Source organism: Corythoichthys intestinalis, chromosome 1 (genome assembly GCF_030265065.1).
Source record: "Corythoichthys intestinalis isolate RoL2023-P3 chromosome 1, ASM3026506v1, whole genome shotgun sequence".
Taxonomy (NCBI): Eukaryota; Metazoa; Chordata; class Actinopteri; order Syngnathiformes; family Syngnathidae; genus Corythoichthys; species Corythoichthys intestinalis.
Window position 1 is genome coordinate 84764153 of NC_080395.1, and position 12567 is coordinate 84776719.

Genomic DNA, 12567 nt, shown 5'->3' on the forward strand with positions numbered 1-12567 from the left:
TCTCGGCCGTTTTGCGTAGATCTCACCGTCAAAAGGCTTAAATGGCTTTTTGGAACTAAGTTTGAGGATTGCGCTCAAACCAAATGTCCTAGAACCAAATTTCCAAATGTAACTACTAGATCGTAACACAATACACTATTGGGTGAAGTTTGGTTGACTTCTCCGCAGCGGTTTGGGAGTTAACATCAAAACAACATTTCTCGGCCGTTTTGCGTAGATCTCACCGTCAAAAGGCTTAAATGGCTTTTTGGAACTAAGTTGGAGAATTGCGCTCAAACCAAATGTCCTAGAACCAAATTTCCAAATGTAACTACTAGATTGTGACACAATACATTATTGGGTGAAGTTTGGTTGACTTCTGCGCAGCGGTTTGGGAGTTAACATCAAAACTACATTTCTCCGCCGTTTTGCATAGATCTCACCGTCAAAAGGCTTAAATGGCTTTTTGGAACTAAGTTTGAGGATTGCGCTCAAACCAAATGTCCTAGAACCAAATTTCCAAATGTAACTACTAGATTGTGACACAATACACTATTGGGTGAAGTTTGGTTGACTTCTACGCAGCGGTTTGGGAGTTAACATCAAAACTACATTTCTCGGCCGTTTTGCGTAGATCTCACCGTCAAAAGGCTTAAATGGCTTTTTGGAAATAAGTTTGAGGATTGCGCTCAAACCAAATGTCCTAGAACTAAATTTCCAAATGTAACTACTAGATTGTGACACAATACACTATTGGGTGAAGTTTGGTTGACTTCTGCGCAGCGGTTTGGGAGTTTACATCAAAACTACATTTCTCGACCGTTTTGCGTAGATCTCACCGTCAAAAGGCTTAAATGGCTTTTTGGAACTAAGTTGGAGGATTGCGCTCAAACCAAATGTCCTAGAACCAAATTTCCAAATGTAACTACTAGATTGTGACACAATACATTATTGGGTGAAGTTTGGTTGACTTCTGCGCAGCGGTTTGGGAGTTAACATCAAAACTACATTTCTCCGCCGTTTTGCATAGATCTCACCGTCAAAAGGCTTAAATGGCTTTTTGGAACTAAGTTTGAGGATTGCGCTCAAACCAAATGTCCTAGAACCAAATTTCCAAATGTAACTACTAGATTGTGACACAATACACTATTGGGTGAAGTTTGGTTGACTTCTACGCAGCGGTTTGGGAGTTAACATCAAAACTACATTTCTCGGCCGTTTTGCGTAGATCTCACCGTCAAAAGGCTTAAATGGCTTTTTGGAAATACGTTTGAGGATTGCGCTCAAACCAAATGTCCTAGAACTAAATTTCCAAATGTAACTACTAGATTGTGACACAATACACTATTGGGTGAAGTTTGGTTGACTTCTGCGCAGCGGTTTGGGAGTTTACATCAAAACTACATTTCTCGACCGTTTTGCGTAGATCTCACCGTCAAAAGGCTTAAATGGCTTTTTGGAAATAAGTTTGAGGATTGCGCTCAAACCAAATGTCCTAGAACCAAATTTCCAAATGTAACTACTAAATTGTGACACAATACACTATTGGGTGAAGTTTGGTTGACTTCTGCGCAGCGGTTTGGGAATTTACATCAAAACTAGATTTCTCGGTCGTTTTGCGTAGATCTCACCGTCAAAAGGCTTAAATGGCTTTTTGGAAATAAGTTTGAGGATTGCGCTCAAACCAAATGTCCTAGAACCAAATTTCCAAATGTAACTACTAGATTGTGACACAATACATTATTGGGTGAAGTTTGGTTGACTTCTGCGCAGCGGTTTGGGAGTTAACATCAAAACTACATTTCTCCGCCGTTTTGCATAGATCTCACCGTCAAAAGGCTTAAATGGCTTTTTGGAACTAAGTTTGAGGATTGCGCTCAAACCAAATGTCCTAGAACCAAATTTCCAAATGTAACTACTAGATTGTGACACAATACACTATTGGGTGAAGTTTGGTTGACTTCTACGCAGCGGTTTGGGAGTTAACATCAAAACTACATTTCTCGGCCGTTTTGCGTAGATCTCACCGTCAAAAGGCTTAAATGGCTTTTTGGAAATAAGTTTGAGGATTGCGCTCAAACCAAATGTCCTAGAACTAAATTTCCAAATGTAACTACTAGATTGTGACACAATACACTATTGGGTGAAGTTTGGTTGACTTCTGCGCAGCGGTTTGGGAGTTTACATCAAAACTACATTTCTCGACCGTTTTGCGTAGATCTCACCGTCAAAAGGCTTAAATGGCTTTTTGGAAATAAGTTTGAGGATTGCGCTCAAACCAAATGTCCTAGAACTAAATTTCCAAATGTAACTACTAGATTGTGACACAATACACTATTGGGTGAAGTTTGGTTGACTTCTGCGCAGCGGTTTGGGAGTTTACATCAAAACTACATTTCTCGACCGTTTTGCGTAGATCTCACCGTCAAAAGGCTTAAATGGCTTTTTGGAACTAAGTTTGAGGATTGCGCTCAAACCAAATGTCCTAGAACCAAATTTACAAATGTAACTACTAGATTGTGACACAATACACTATTGGGTGAAGTTTGGTTGACTTCTGCGCAGCGGTTTGGGAGTTAACATCAAAACTAGATTTCTCGGCCGTTTTGCGTAGATCTCACCGTCAAAAGGCTTAAATGGCTTTTTGGAACTAAGTTTGAGGATTGCGCTCAAACCAAATGTCCTAGAACCAAATTTCCAAATGTAACTACTAGATTGTGACACAATACACTATTGGGTGAAGTTTGGTTGACTTCTGCGCAGCGGTTTGGGAATTTACATCAAAACTAGATTTCTCGGTCGTTTTGCGTAGATCTCACCGTCAAAAGGCTTAAATGGCTTTTTGGAAATAAGTTTGAGGATTGCGCTCAAACCAAATGTCCTAGAACCAAATTTCCAAATGTAACTACTAGATTGTAACACAATACACTATTGGGTGAAGTTTGGTTGACTTCTGCGCAGCGGTTTGGGAGTTTACATCAAAACTACATTTCTCGGCCGTTTTGCGTAGATCTCACCGTCAAAAGGCTTAAATGGCTTTTTGGAACTAAGTTGGAGGATTGCGCTCAAACCAAATGTCCTAGAACCAAATTTCCAAATGTAACTACTAGATTGTGACACAATACACTATTGGGTGAAGTTTGGTTGACTTCTGCGCAGCGGTTTGGGAATTAAAATCGAAACTACATTTCTCGGCCGTTTTGCGTAGATCTCACCGTCAAAAGGCTTAAATGGCTTTTTGGAACTAAGTTTGAGGATTGCGCTCAAACCAAATGTCCTAGAACCAAATTTCCAAATGTAAATACTAGATCGTAACATAATACACTATTGGGTGAAGTTTGGTTGACTTCTCCGCAGCGGTTTGGGAGTTAACATCAAAACAACATTTCTCGGCCGTTTTGCGTAGATCTCACCGTCAAAAGGCTTAAATGGCTTTTTGGAACTAAGTTGGAGGATTGCGCTCAAACCAAATGTCCTAGAACCAAATTTCCAAATGTAACTACTAGATTGTAACACAATACACTATTGGGTGAAGTTTGGTTGACTTCTGCGCAGCGGTTTGGGAGTTTACATCAAAACTAGATTTCTCGGCCGTTTTGCGTAGATCTCACCGTCAAAAGGCTTAAATGGCTTTTTGGAACTAAGTTTGAGGATTGCGCTCAAACCAAATGTCCTAGAACCAAATTTCCAAATGTAACTACTAGATCGTAACACAATACACTATTGGGTGAAGTTTGGTTGACTTCTCCGCAGCGGTTTGGGAGTTAACATCAAAACAACATTTCTCGGCCGTTTTGCGTAGATCTCACCGTCAAAAGGCTTAAATGGCTTTTTGGAACTAAGTTGGAGGATTGCGCTCAAACCAAATGTCCTAGAACCAAATTTCCAAATGTAACTACTAGATTGTGACACAATACATTATTGGGTGAAGTTTGGTTGACTTCTGCGCAGCGGTTTTGGAGTTAACATCAAAACTACATTTCTCCGCCGTTTTGCATAGATCTCACCGTCAATAGGCTTAAATGGCTTTTTGGAACTAAGTTTGAGGATTGCGCTCAAACCAAATGTCCTAGAACCAAATTTCCAAATGTAACTACTAGATTGTGACACAATACACTATTGGGTGAAGTTTTGTTGACTTCTACGCAGCGGTTTGGGAGTTAACATCAAAACGACATTTCTCGGCCGTTTTGCGTAGATCTCACCGTCAAAAGGCTTAAATGGCTTTTTGGAACTAAGTTTGAGGATTGCGCTCAAACCAAATGTCCTAGAACTAAATTTCCAAATGTAACTACTAGATTGTGACACAATACACTATTGGGTGAAGTTTGGTTGACTTCTGCGCAGCGGTTTGGGAGTTTACATCAAAACTACATTTCTGGGCCGTTTTGCGTAGATCTCACCGTCAAAAGGCTTAAATGGATTTTTGGAACTAAGTTTGAGGATTGCGCTCAAACCAAATGTCCTAGAACCAAATTTCCAAATGTAACTACTAGATTGTAACACAATACACTATTGGGTGAAGTTTGGTTGACTTCTGCGCAGCGGTTTGGGAGTTTACATCAAAACTAGATTTCTCGGCCGTTTTGCGTAGATCTCACCGTCAAAAGGCTTAAATGGCTTTTTGGAACTAAGTTTGAGGATTGCGCTCAAACCAAATGTCCTAGAACTAAATTTCCAAATGTAACTACTAGATTGTGACACAATACACTATTGGGTGAAGTTTGGTTGACTTCTGCGCAGCGGTTTGGGAGTTAACATCAAAACTACATTTCTCGACCGTTTTGCGTAGATCTCACCGTCAAAAGGCTTAAATGGCTTTTTGGAACTAAGTTTGAGGATTGCGCTCAAACCAAATGTCCTAGAACCAAATTTACAAATGTAACTACTAGATTGTGACACAATACACTATTGGGTGAAGTTTGGTTGACTTCTGCGCAGCGGTTTGGGAGTTTACATCAAAACTACATTTCTGGGCCGTTTTGCGTAGATCTCACCGTCAAAAGGCTTAAATGGCTTTTTGGAACTAAGTTTGAGGATTGCGCTAAAACCAAATGTCCTAGAACCAAATTTCCAAATGTAACTACTAGATTGTGACACAATACACTATTGGGTGAAGTTTGGTTGACTTCTGCGCAGCGGTTTGGGAGTTTACATCAAAACTACATTTCTGGGCCGTTTTGCGTAGATCTCACCGTCAAAAGGCTTAAATGGCTTTTTGGAACTAAGTTTGAGGATTGCGCTCAAACCAAATGTCCTAGAACCAAATTTCCAAATGTAACTACTAGATTGTGACACAATACACTATTGGGTGAAGTTTGGTTGACTTCTGCGCAGCGGTTTGGGAGTTTACATCAAAACTACATTTCTCGGCCGTTTTGCGTAGATCTCACCGTCAAAAGGCTTAAATGGCTTTTTGGAAATAAGTTTGAGGATTGCGCTCAAACCAAATGTCCTAGAACCAAATTTCCAAATGTAACTACTAGATTGTAACACAATACACTATTGGGTGAAGTTTGGTTGACTTCTGCGCAGCGGTTTGGGAGTTTACATCAAAACTACATTTCTCGGCCGTTTTGCGTAGATCTCACCGTCAAAAGGCTTAAATGGCTTTTTGGAACTAAGTTTGAGGATTGCGCTCAAACCAAATGTCCTAGAACCAAATTTCCAAATGTAACCACTAGATTGTGACACAATACACTATTGGGTGAAGTTTGGTTGACTTCTGCGCAGCGGTTTGGGAGTTTACATCAAAACTACATTTCTGGGCCGTTTTGCGTAGATCTCACCGTCAATTGGCTTAAATGGCTTTTTGGAACTAAGTTTGAGGATTGCGCTCAAACCAAATGTCCTAGAACCAAATTTCCAAATGTAACTACTAGATTGTGACACAATACACTATTGGGTGAAGTTTGGTTGACTTCTGCGCAGCGGTTTGGGAGTTTACATCAAAACTACATTTCTCGGCCGTTTTGCGTAGATCTCACCGTCAAAAGGCTTAAATGGCTTTTTGGAACTAAGTTGGAGGATTGCGCTCAAACCAAATGTCCTAGAACCAAATTTCCAAATGTAACTACTAGATTGTGACACAATACACTATTGGGTGAAGTTTGGTTGACTTACGCGCAGCGGTTTGGGAGTAAACATCAAAACTACATTTCTCGGCCGTTTTGCGTAGATCTCACCGTCAAAAGGCTTAAATGGCTTTTTGGAACTAAGTTGGAGGATTGCACTCAAACCAAATGTACTAGAACCAAATTTCCATATGTAACTACTAGATTGTGACACAATACACTATTGGGTGAAGTTTGGTTGACTTCTGCGCAGCGGTTTGGGAGTTTACATCAAAACTACATTTCTCGACCGTTTTGCGTAGATCTCACCGTCAAAAGGCTTAAATGGCTTTTTGGAAATAAGTTTGAGGATTGCGCTCAAACCAAATGTCCTAGAACTAAATTTCCAAATGTAACTACTAGATTGTGACACAATACACTATTGGGTGAAGTTTGGTTGACTTCTGCGCAGCGGTTTGGGAGTTTACATCAAAACTACATTTCTCGACCGTTTTGCGTAGATCTCACCGTCAAAAGGCTTAAATGGCTTTTTGGAACTAAGTTTGAGGATTGCGCTCAAACCAAATGTCCTAGAACCAAATTTACAAATGTAACTACTAGATTGTGACACAATACACTATTGGGTGAAGTTTGGTTGACTTCTGCGCAGCGGTTTGGTAGTTAACATCAAAACTAGATTTCTCGGCCGTTTTGCGTAGATCTCACCGTCAAAAGGCTTAAATGGCTTTTTGGAACTAAGTTTGAGGATTGCGCTCAAACCAAATGTCCTAGAACCAAATTTCCAAATGTAACTACTAGATTGTGACACAATACACTATTGGGTGAAGTTTTGTTGACTTCTGCGCAGCGGTTTGGGAGTTAACATCAAAACTAGATTTCTCGGCCGTTTTGCGTAGATCTCACCGTCAAAAGGCTTAAATGGCTTTTTGGAACTAAGTTTGAGGATTGCGCTCAAACCAAATGTCCTAGAACCAAATTTCCAAATGTAACTACTAGATTGTGACACAATACACTATTGGGTGAAGTTTGGTTGACTTCTGCGCAGCGGTTTGGGAATTTACATCAAAACTAGATTTCTCGGTCGTTTTGCGTAGATCTCACCGTCAAAAGGCTTAAATGGCTTTTTGGAAATAAGTTTGAGGATTGCGCTCAAACCAAATGTCCTAGAACCAAATTTCCAAATGTAACTACTAGATTGTGACACAATACATTATTGGGTGAAGTTTGGTTGACTTCTGCGCAGCGGTTTGGGAGTTAACATCAAAACTACATTTCTCCGCCGTTTTGCATAGATCTCACCGTCAAAAGGCTTAAATGGCTTTTTGGAACTAAGTTTGAGGATTGCGCTCAAACCAAATGTCCTAGAACCAAATTTCCAAATGTAACTACTAGATTGTGACACAATACACTATTGGGTGAAGTTTGGTTGACTTCTACGCAGCGGTTTGGGAGTTAACATCAAAACTACATTTCTCGGCCGTTTTGCGTAGATCTCACCGTCAAAAGGCTTAAATGGCTTTTTGGAAATAAGTTTGAGGATTGCGCTCAAACCAAATGTCCTAGAACTAAATTTCCAAATGTAACTACTAGATTGTGACACAATACACTATTGGGTGAAGTTTGGTTGACTTCTGCGCAGCGGTTTGGGAGTTTACATCAAAACTACATTTCTCGACCGTTTTGCGTAGATCTCACCGTCAAAAGGCTTAAATGGCTTTTTGGAAATAAGTTTGAGGATTGCGCTCAAACCAAATGTCCTAGAACTAAATTTCCAAATGTAACTACTAGATTGTGACACAATACACTATTGGGTGAAGTTTGGTTGACTTCTGCGCAGCGGTTTGGGAGTTTACATCAAAACTACATTTCTCGACCGTTTTGCGTAGATCTCACCGTCAAAAGGCTTAAATGGCTTTTTGGAACTAAGTTTGAGGATTGCGCTCAAACCAAATGTCCTAGAACCAAATTTACAAATGTAACTACTAGATTGTGACACAATACACTATTGGGTGAAGTTTGGTTGACTTCTGCGCAGCGGTTTGGGAGTTAACATCAAAACTAGATTTCTCGGCCGTTTTGCGTAGATCTCACCGTCAAAAGGCTTAAATGGCTTTTTGGAACTAAGTTTGAGGATTGCGCTCAAACCAAATGTCCTAGAACCAAATTTCCAAATGTAACTACTAGATTGTGACACAATACACTATTGGGTGAAGTTTGGTTGACTTCTGCGCAGCGGTTTGGGAATTTACATCAAAACTAGATTTCTCGGTCGTTTTGCGTAGATCTCACCGTCAAAAGGCTTAAATGGCTTTTTGGAAATAAGTTTGAGGATTGCGCTCAAACCAAATGTCCTAGAACCAAATTTCCAAATGTAACTACTAGATTGTAACACAATACACTATTGGGTGAAGTTTGGTTGACTTCTGCGCAGCGGTTTGGGAGTTTACATCAAAACTACATTTCTCGGCCGTTTTGCGTAGATCTCACCGTCAAAAGGCTTAAATGGCTTTTTGGAACTAAGTTGGAGGATTGCGCTCAAACCAAATGTCCTAGAACCAAATTTCCAAATGTAACTACTAGATTGTGACACAATACACTATTGGGTGAAGTTTGGTTGACTTCTGCGCAGCGGTTTGGGAATTAAAATCGAAACTACATTTCTCGGCCGTTTTGCGTAGATCTCACCGTCAAAAGGCTTAAATGGCTTTTTGGAACTAAGTTTGAGGATTGCGCTCAAACCAAATGTCCTAGAACCAAATTTCCAAATGTAAATACTAGATCGTAACATAATACACTATTGGGTGAAGTTTGGTTGACTTCTCCGCAGCGGTTTGGGAGTTAACATCAAAACAACATTTCTCGGCCGTTTTGCGTAGATCTCACCGTCAAAAGGCTTAAATGGCTTTTTGGAACTAAGTTGGAGGATTGCGCTCAAACCAAATGTCCTAGAACCAAATTTCCAAATGTAACTACTAGATTGTAACACAATACACTATTGGGTGAAGTTTGGTTGACTTCTGCGCAGCGGTTTGGGAGTTTACATCAAAACTAGATTTCTCGGCCGTTTTGCGTAGATCTCACCGTCAAAAGGCTTAAATGGCTTTTTGGAACTAAGTTTGAGGATTGCGCTCAAACCAAATGTCCTAGAACCAAATTTCCAAATGTAACTACTAGATCGTAACACAATACACTATTGGGTGAAGTTTGGTTGACTTCTCCGCAGCGGTTTGGGAGTTAACATCAAAACAACATTTCTCGGCCGTTTTGCGTAGATCTCACCGTCAAAAGGCTTAAATGGCTTTTTGGAACTAAGTTGGAGGATTGCGCTCAAACCAAATGTCCTAGAACCAAATTTCCAAATGTAACTACTAGATTGTGACACAATACATTATTGGGTGAAGTTTGGTTGACTTCTGCGCAGCGGTTTTGGAGTTAACATCAAAACTACATTTCTCCGCCGTTTTGCATAGATCTCACCGTCAATAGGCTTAAATGGCTTTTTGGAACTAAGTTTGAGGATTGCGCTCAAACCAAATGTCCTAGAACCAAATTTCCAAATGTAACTACTAGATTGTGACACAATACACTATTGGGTGAAGTTTTGTTGACTTCTACGCAGCGGTTTGGGAGTTAACATCAAAACGACATTTCTCGGCCGTTTTGCGTAGATCTCACCGTCAAAAGGCTTAAATGGCTTTTTGGAACTAAGTTTGAGGATTGCGCTCAAACCAAATGTCCTAGAACTAAATTTCCAAATGTAACTACTAGATTGTGACACAATACACTATTGGGTGAAGTTTGGTTGACTTCTGCGCAGCGGTTTGGGAGTTTACATCAAAACTACATTTCTGGGCCGTTTTGCGTAGATCTCACCGTCAAAAGGCTTAAATGGATTTTTGGAACTAAGTTTGAGGATTGCGCTCAAACCAAATGTCCTAGAACCAAATTTCCAAATGTAACTACTAGATTGTAAATCAATACACTATTGGGTGAAGTTTGGTTGACTTCTGCGCAGCGGTTTGGGAGTTTACATCAAAACTAGATTTCTCGGCCGTTTTGCGTAGATCTCACCGTCAAAAGGCTTAAATGGCTTTTTGGAACTAAGTTTGAGGATTGCGCTCAAACCAAATGTCCTAGAACTAAATTTCCAAATGTAACTACTAGATTGTGACACAATACACTATTGGGTGAAGTTTGGTTGACTTCTGCGCAGCGGTTTGGGAGTTAACATCAAAACTACATTTCTCGACCGTTTTGCGTAGATCTCACCGTCAAAAGGCTTAAATGGCTTTTTGGAACTAAGTTTGAGGATTGCGCTCAAACCAAATGTCCTAGAACCAAATTTACAAATGTAACTACTAGATTGTGACACAATACACTATTGGGTGAAGTTTGGTTGACTTCTGCGCAGCGGTTTGGGAGTTTACATCAAAACTACATTTCTGGGCCGTTTTGCGTAGATCTCACCGTCAAAAGGCTTAAATGGCTTTTTGGAACTAAGTTTGAGGATTGCGCTAAAACCAAATGTCCTAGAACCAAATTTCCAAATGTAACTACTAGATTGTGACACAATACACTATTGGGTGAAGTTTGGTTGACTTCTGCGCAGCGGTTTGGGAGTTTACATCAAAACTACATTTCTGGGCCGTTTTGCGTAGATCTCACCGTCAAAAGGCTTAAATGGCTTTTTGGAACTAAGTTTGAGGATTGCGCTCAAACCAAATGTCCTAGAACCAAATTTCCAAATGTAACTACTAGATTGTGACACAATACACTATTGGGTGAAGTTTGGTTGACTTCTGCGCAGCGGTTTGGGAGTTTACATCAAAACTACATTTCTCGGCCGTTTTGCGTAGATCTCACCGTCAAAAGGCTTAAATGGCTTTTTGGAAATAAGTTTGAGGATTGCGCTCAAACCAAATGTCCTAGAACCAAATTTCCAAATGTAACTACTAGATTGTAACACAATACACTATTGGGTGAAGTTTGGTTGACTTCTGCGCAGCGGTTTGGGAGTTTACATCAAAACTACATTTCTCGGCCGTTTTGCGTAGATCTCACCGTCAAAAGGCTTAAATGGCTTTTTGGAACTAAGTTTGAGGATTGCGCTCAAACCAAATGTCCTAGAACCAAATTTCCAAATGTAACCACTAGATTGTGACACAATACACTATTGGGTGAAGTTTGGTTGACTTCTGCGCAGCGGTTTGGGAGTTTACATCAAAACTACATTTCTGGGCCGTTTTGCGTAGATCTCACCGTCAATTGGCTTAAATGGCTTTTTGGAACTAAGTTTGAGGATTGCGCTCAAACCAAATGTCCTAGAACCAAATTTCCAAATGTAACTACTAGATTGTGACACAATACACTATTGGGTGAAGTTTGGTTGACTTCTGCGCAGCGGTTTGGGAGTTTACATCAAAACTACATTTCTCGGCCGTTTTGCGTAGATCTCACCGTCAAAAGGCTTAAATGGCTTTTTGGAACTAAGTTGGAGGATTGCGCTCAAACCAAATGTCCTAGAACCAAATTTCCAAATGTAACTACTAGATTGTGACACAATACACTATTGGGTGAAGTTTGGTTGACTTACGCGCAGCGGTTTGGGAGTAAACATCAAAACTACATTTCTCGGCCGTTTTGCGTAGATCTCACCGTCAAAAGGCTTAAATGGCTTTTTGGAACTAAGTTGGAGGATTGCACTCAAACCAAATGTACTAGAACCAAATTTCCATATGTAACTACTAGATTGTGACACAATACACTATTGGGTGAAGTTTGGTTGACTTCTGCGCAGCGGTTTGGGAATTAAAATCGAAACTACATTTCTCGGCCGTTTTGCGTAGATCTCACCCTCAAAAGGCTTAAATGGCTTTTTGGAACTAAGTTTGAGGATTGCGCTCAAACCAAATGTCCTAGAACCAAATTTCCAAATGTAACTACTAGATCGTAACACAATACACTATTGGGTGAAGTTTGGTTGACTTCTCCGCAGCGGTTTGGGAGTTAACATCAAAACAACATTTCTCGGCCGTTTTGCGTAGATCTCACCGTCAAAAGGCTTAAATGGCTTTTTGGAATTAAGTTGGAGGATTGCGCTCAAACCAAATGTCCTAGAACCAAATTTCCAAATGTAACTACTAGATTGTAACACAATACACTATTGGGTGAAGTTTGGTTGACTTCTGCGCAGCGGTTTGGGAGTTTACATCAAAACTAGATTTCTCGGCCGTTTTGCGTAGATCTCACCGTCAAAAGGCTTAAATGGCTTTTTGGAACTAAGTTTGAGGATTGCGCTCAAACCAAATGTCCTAGAACCAAATTTCCAAATGTAACTACTAGATCGTAACACAATACACTATTGGGTGAAGTTTGGTTGACTTCTCCGCAGCGGTTAGGGAGTTAACATCAAAACAATATTTCTCGGCCGTTTTGCGTAGATCTCACCGTCAAAAGGCTTAAATGGCTTTTTGGAACTAAGTTTGAGGATTGCGCTCAAACCAAATGTCCTAGA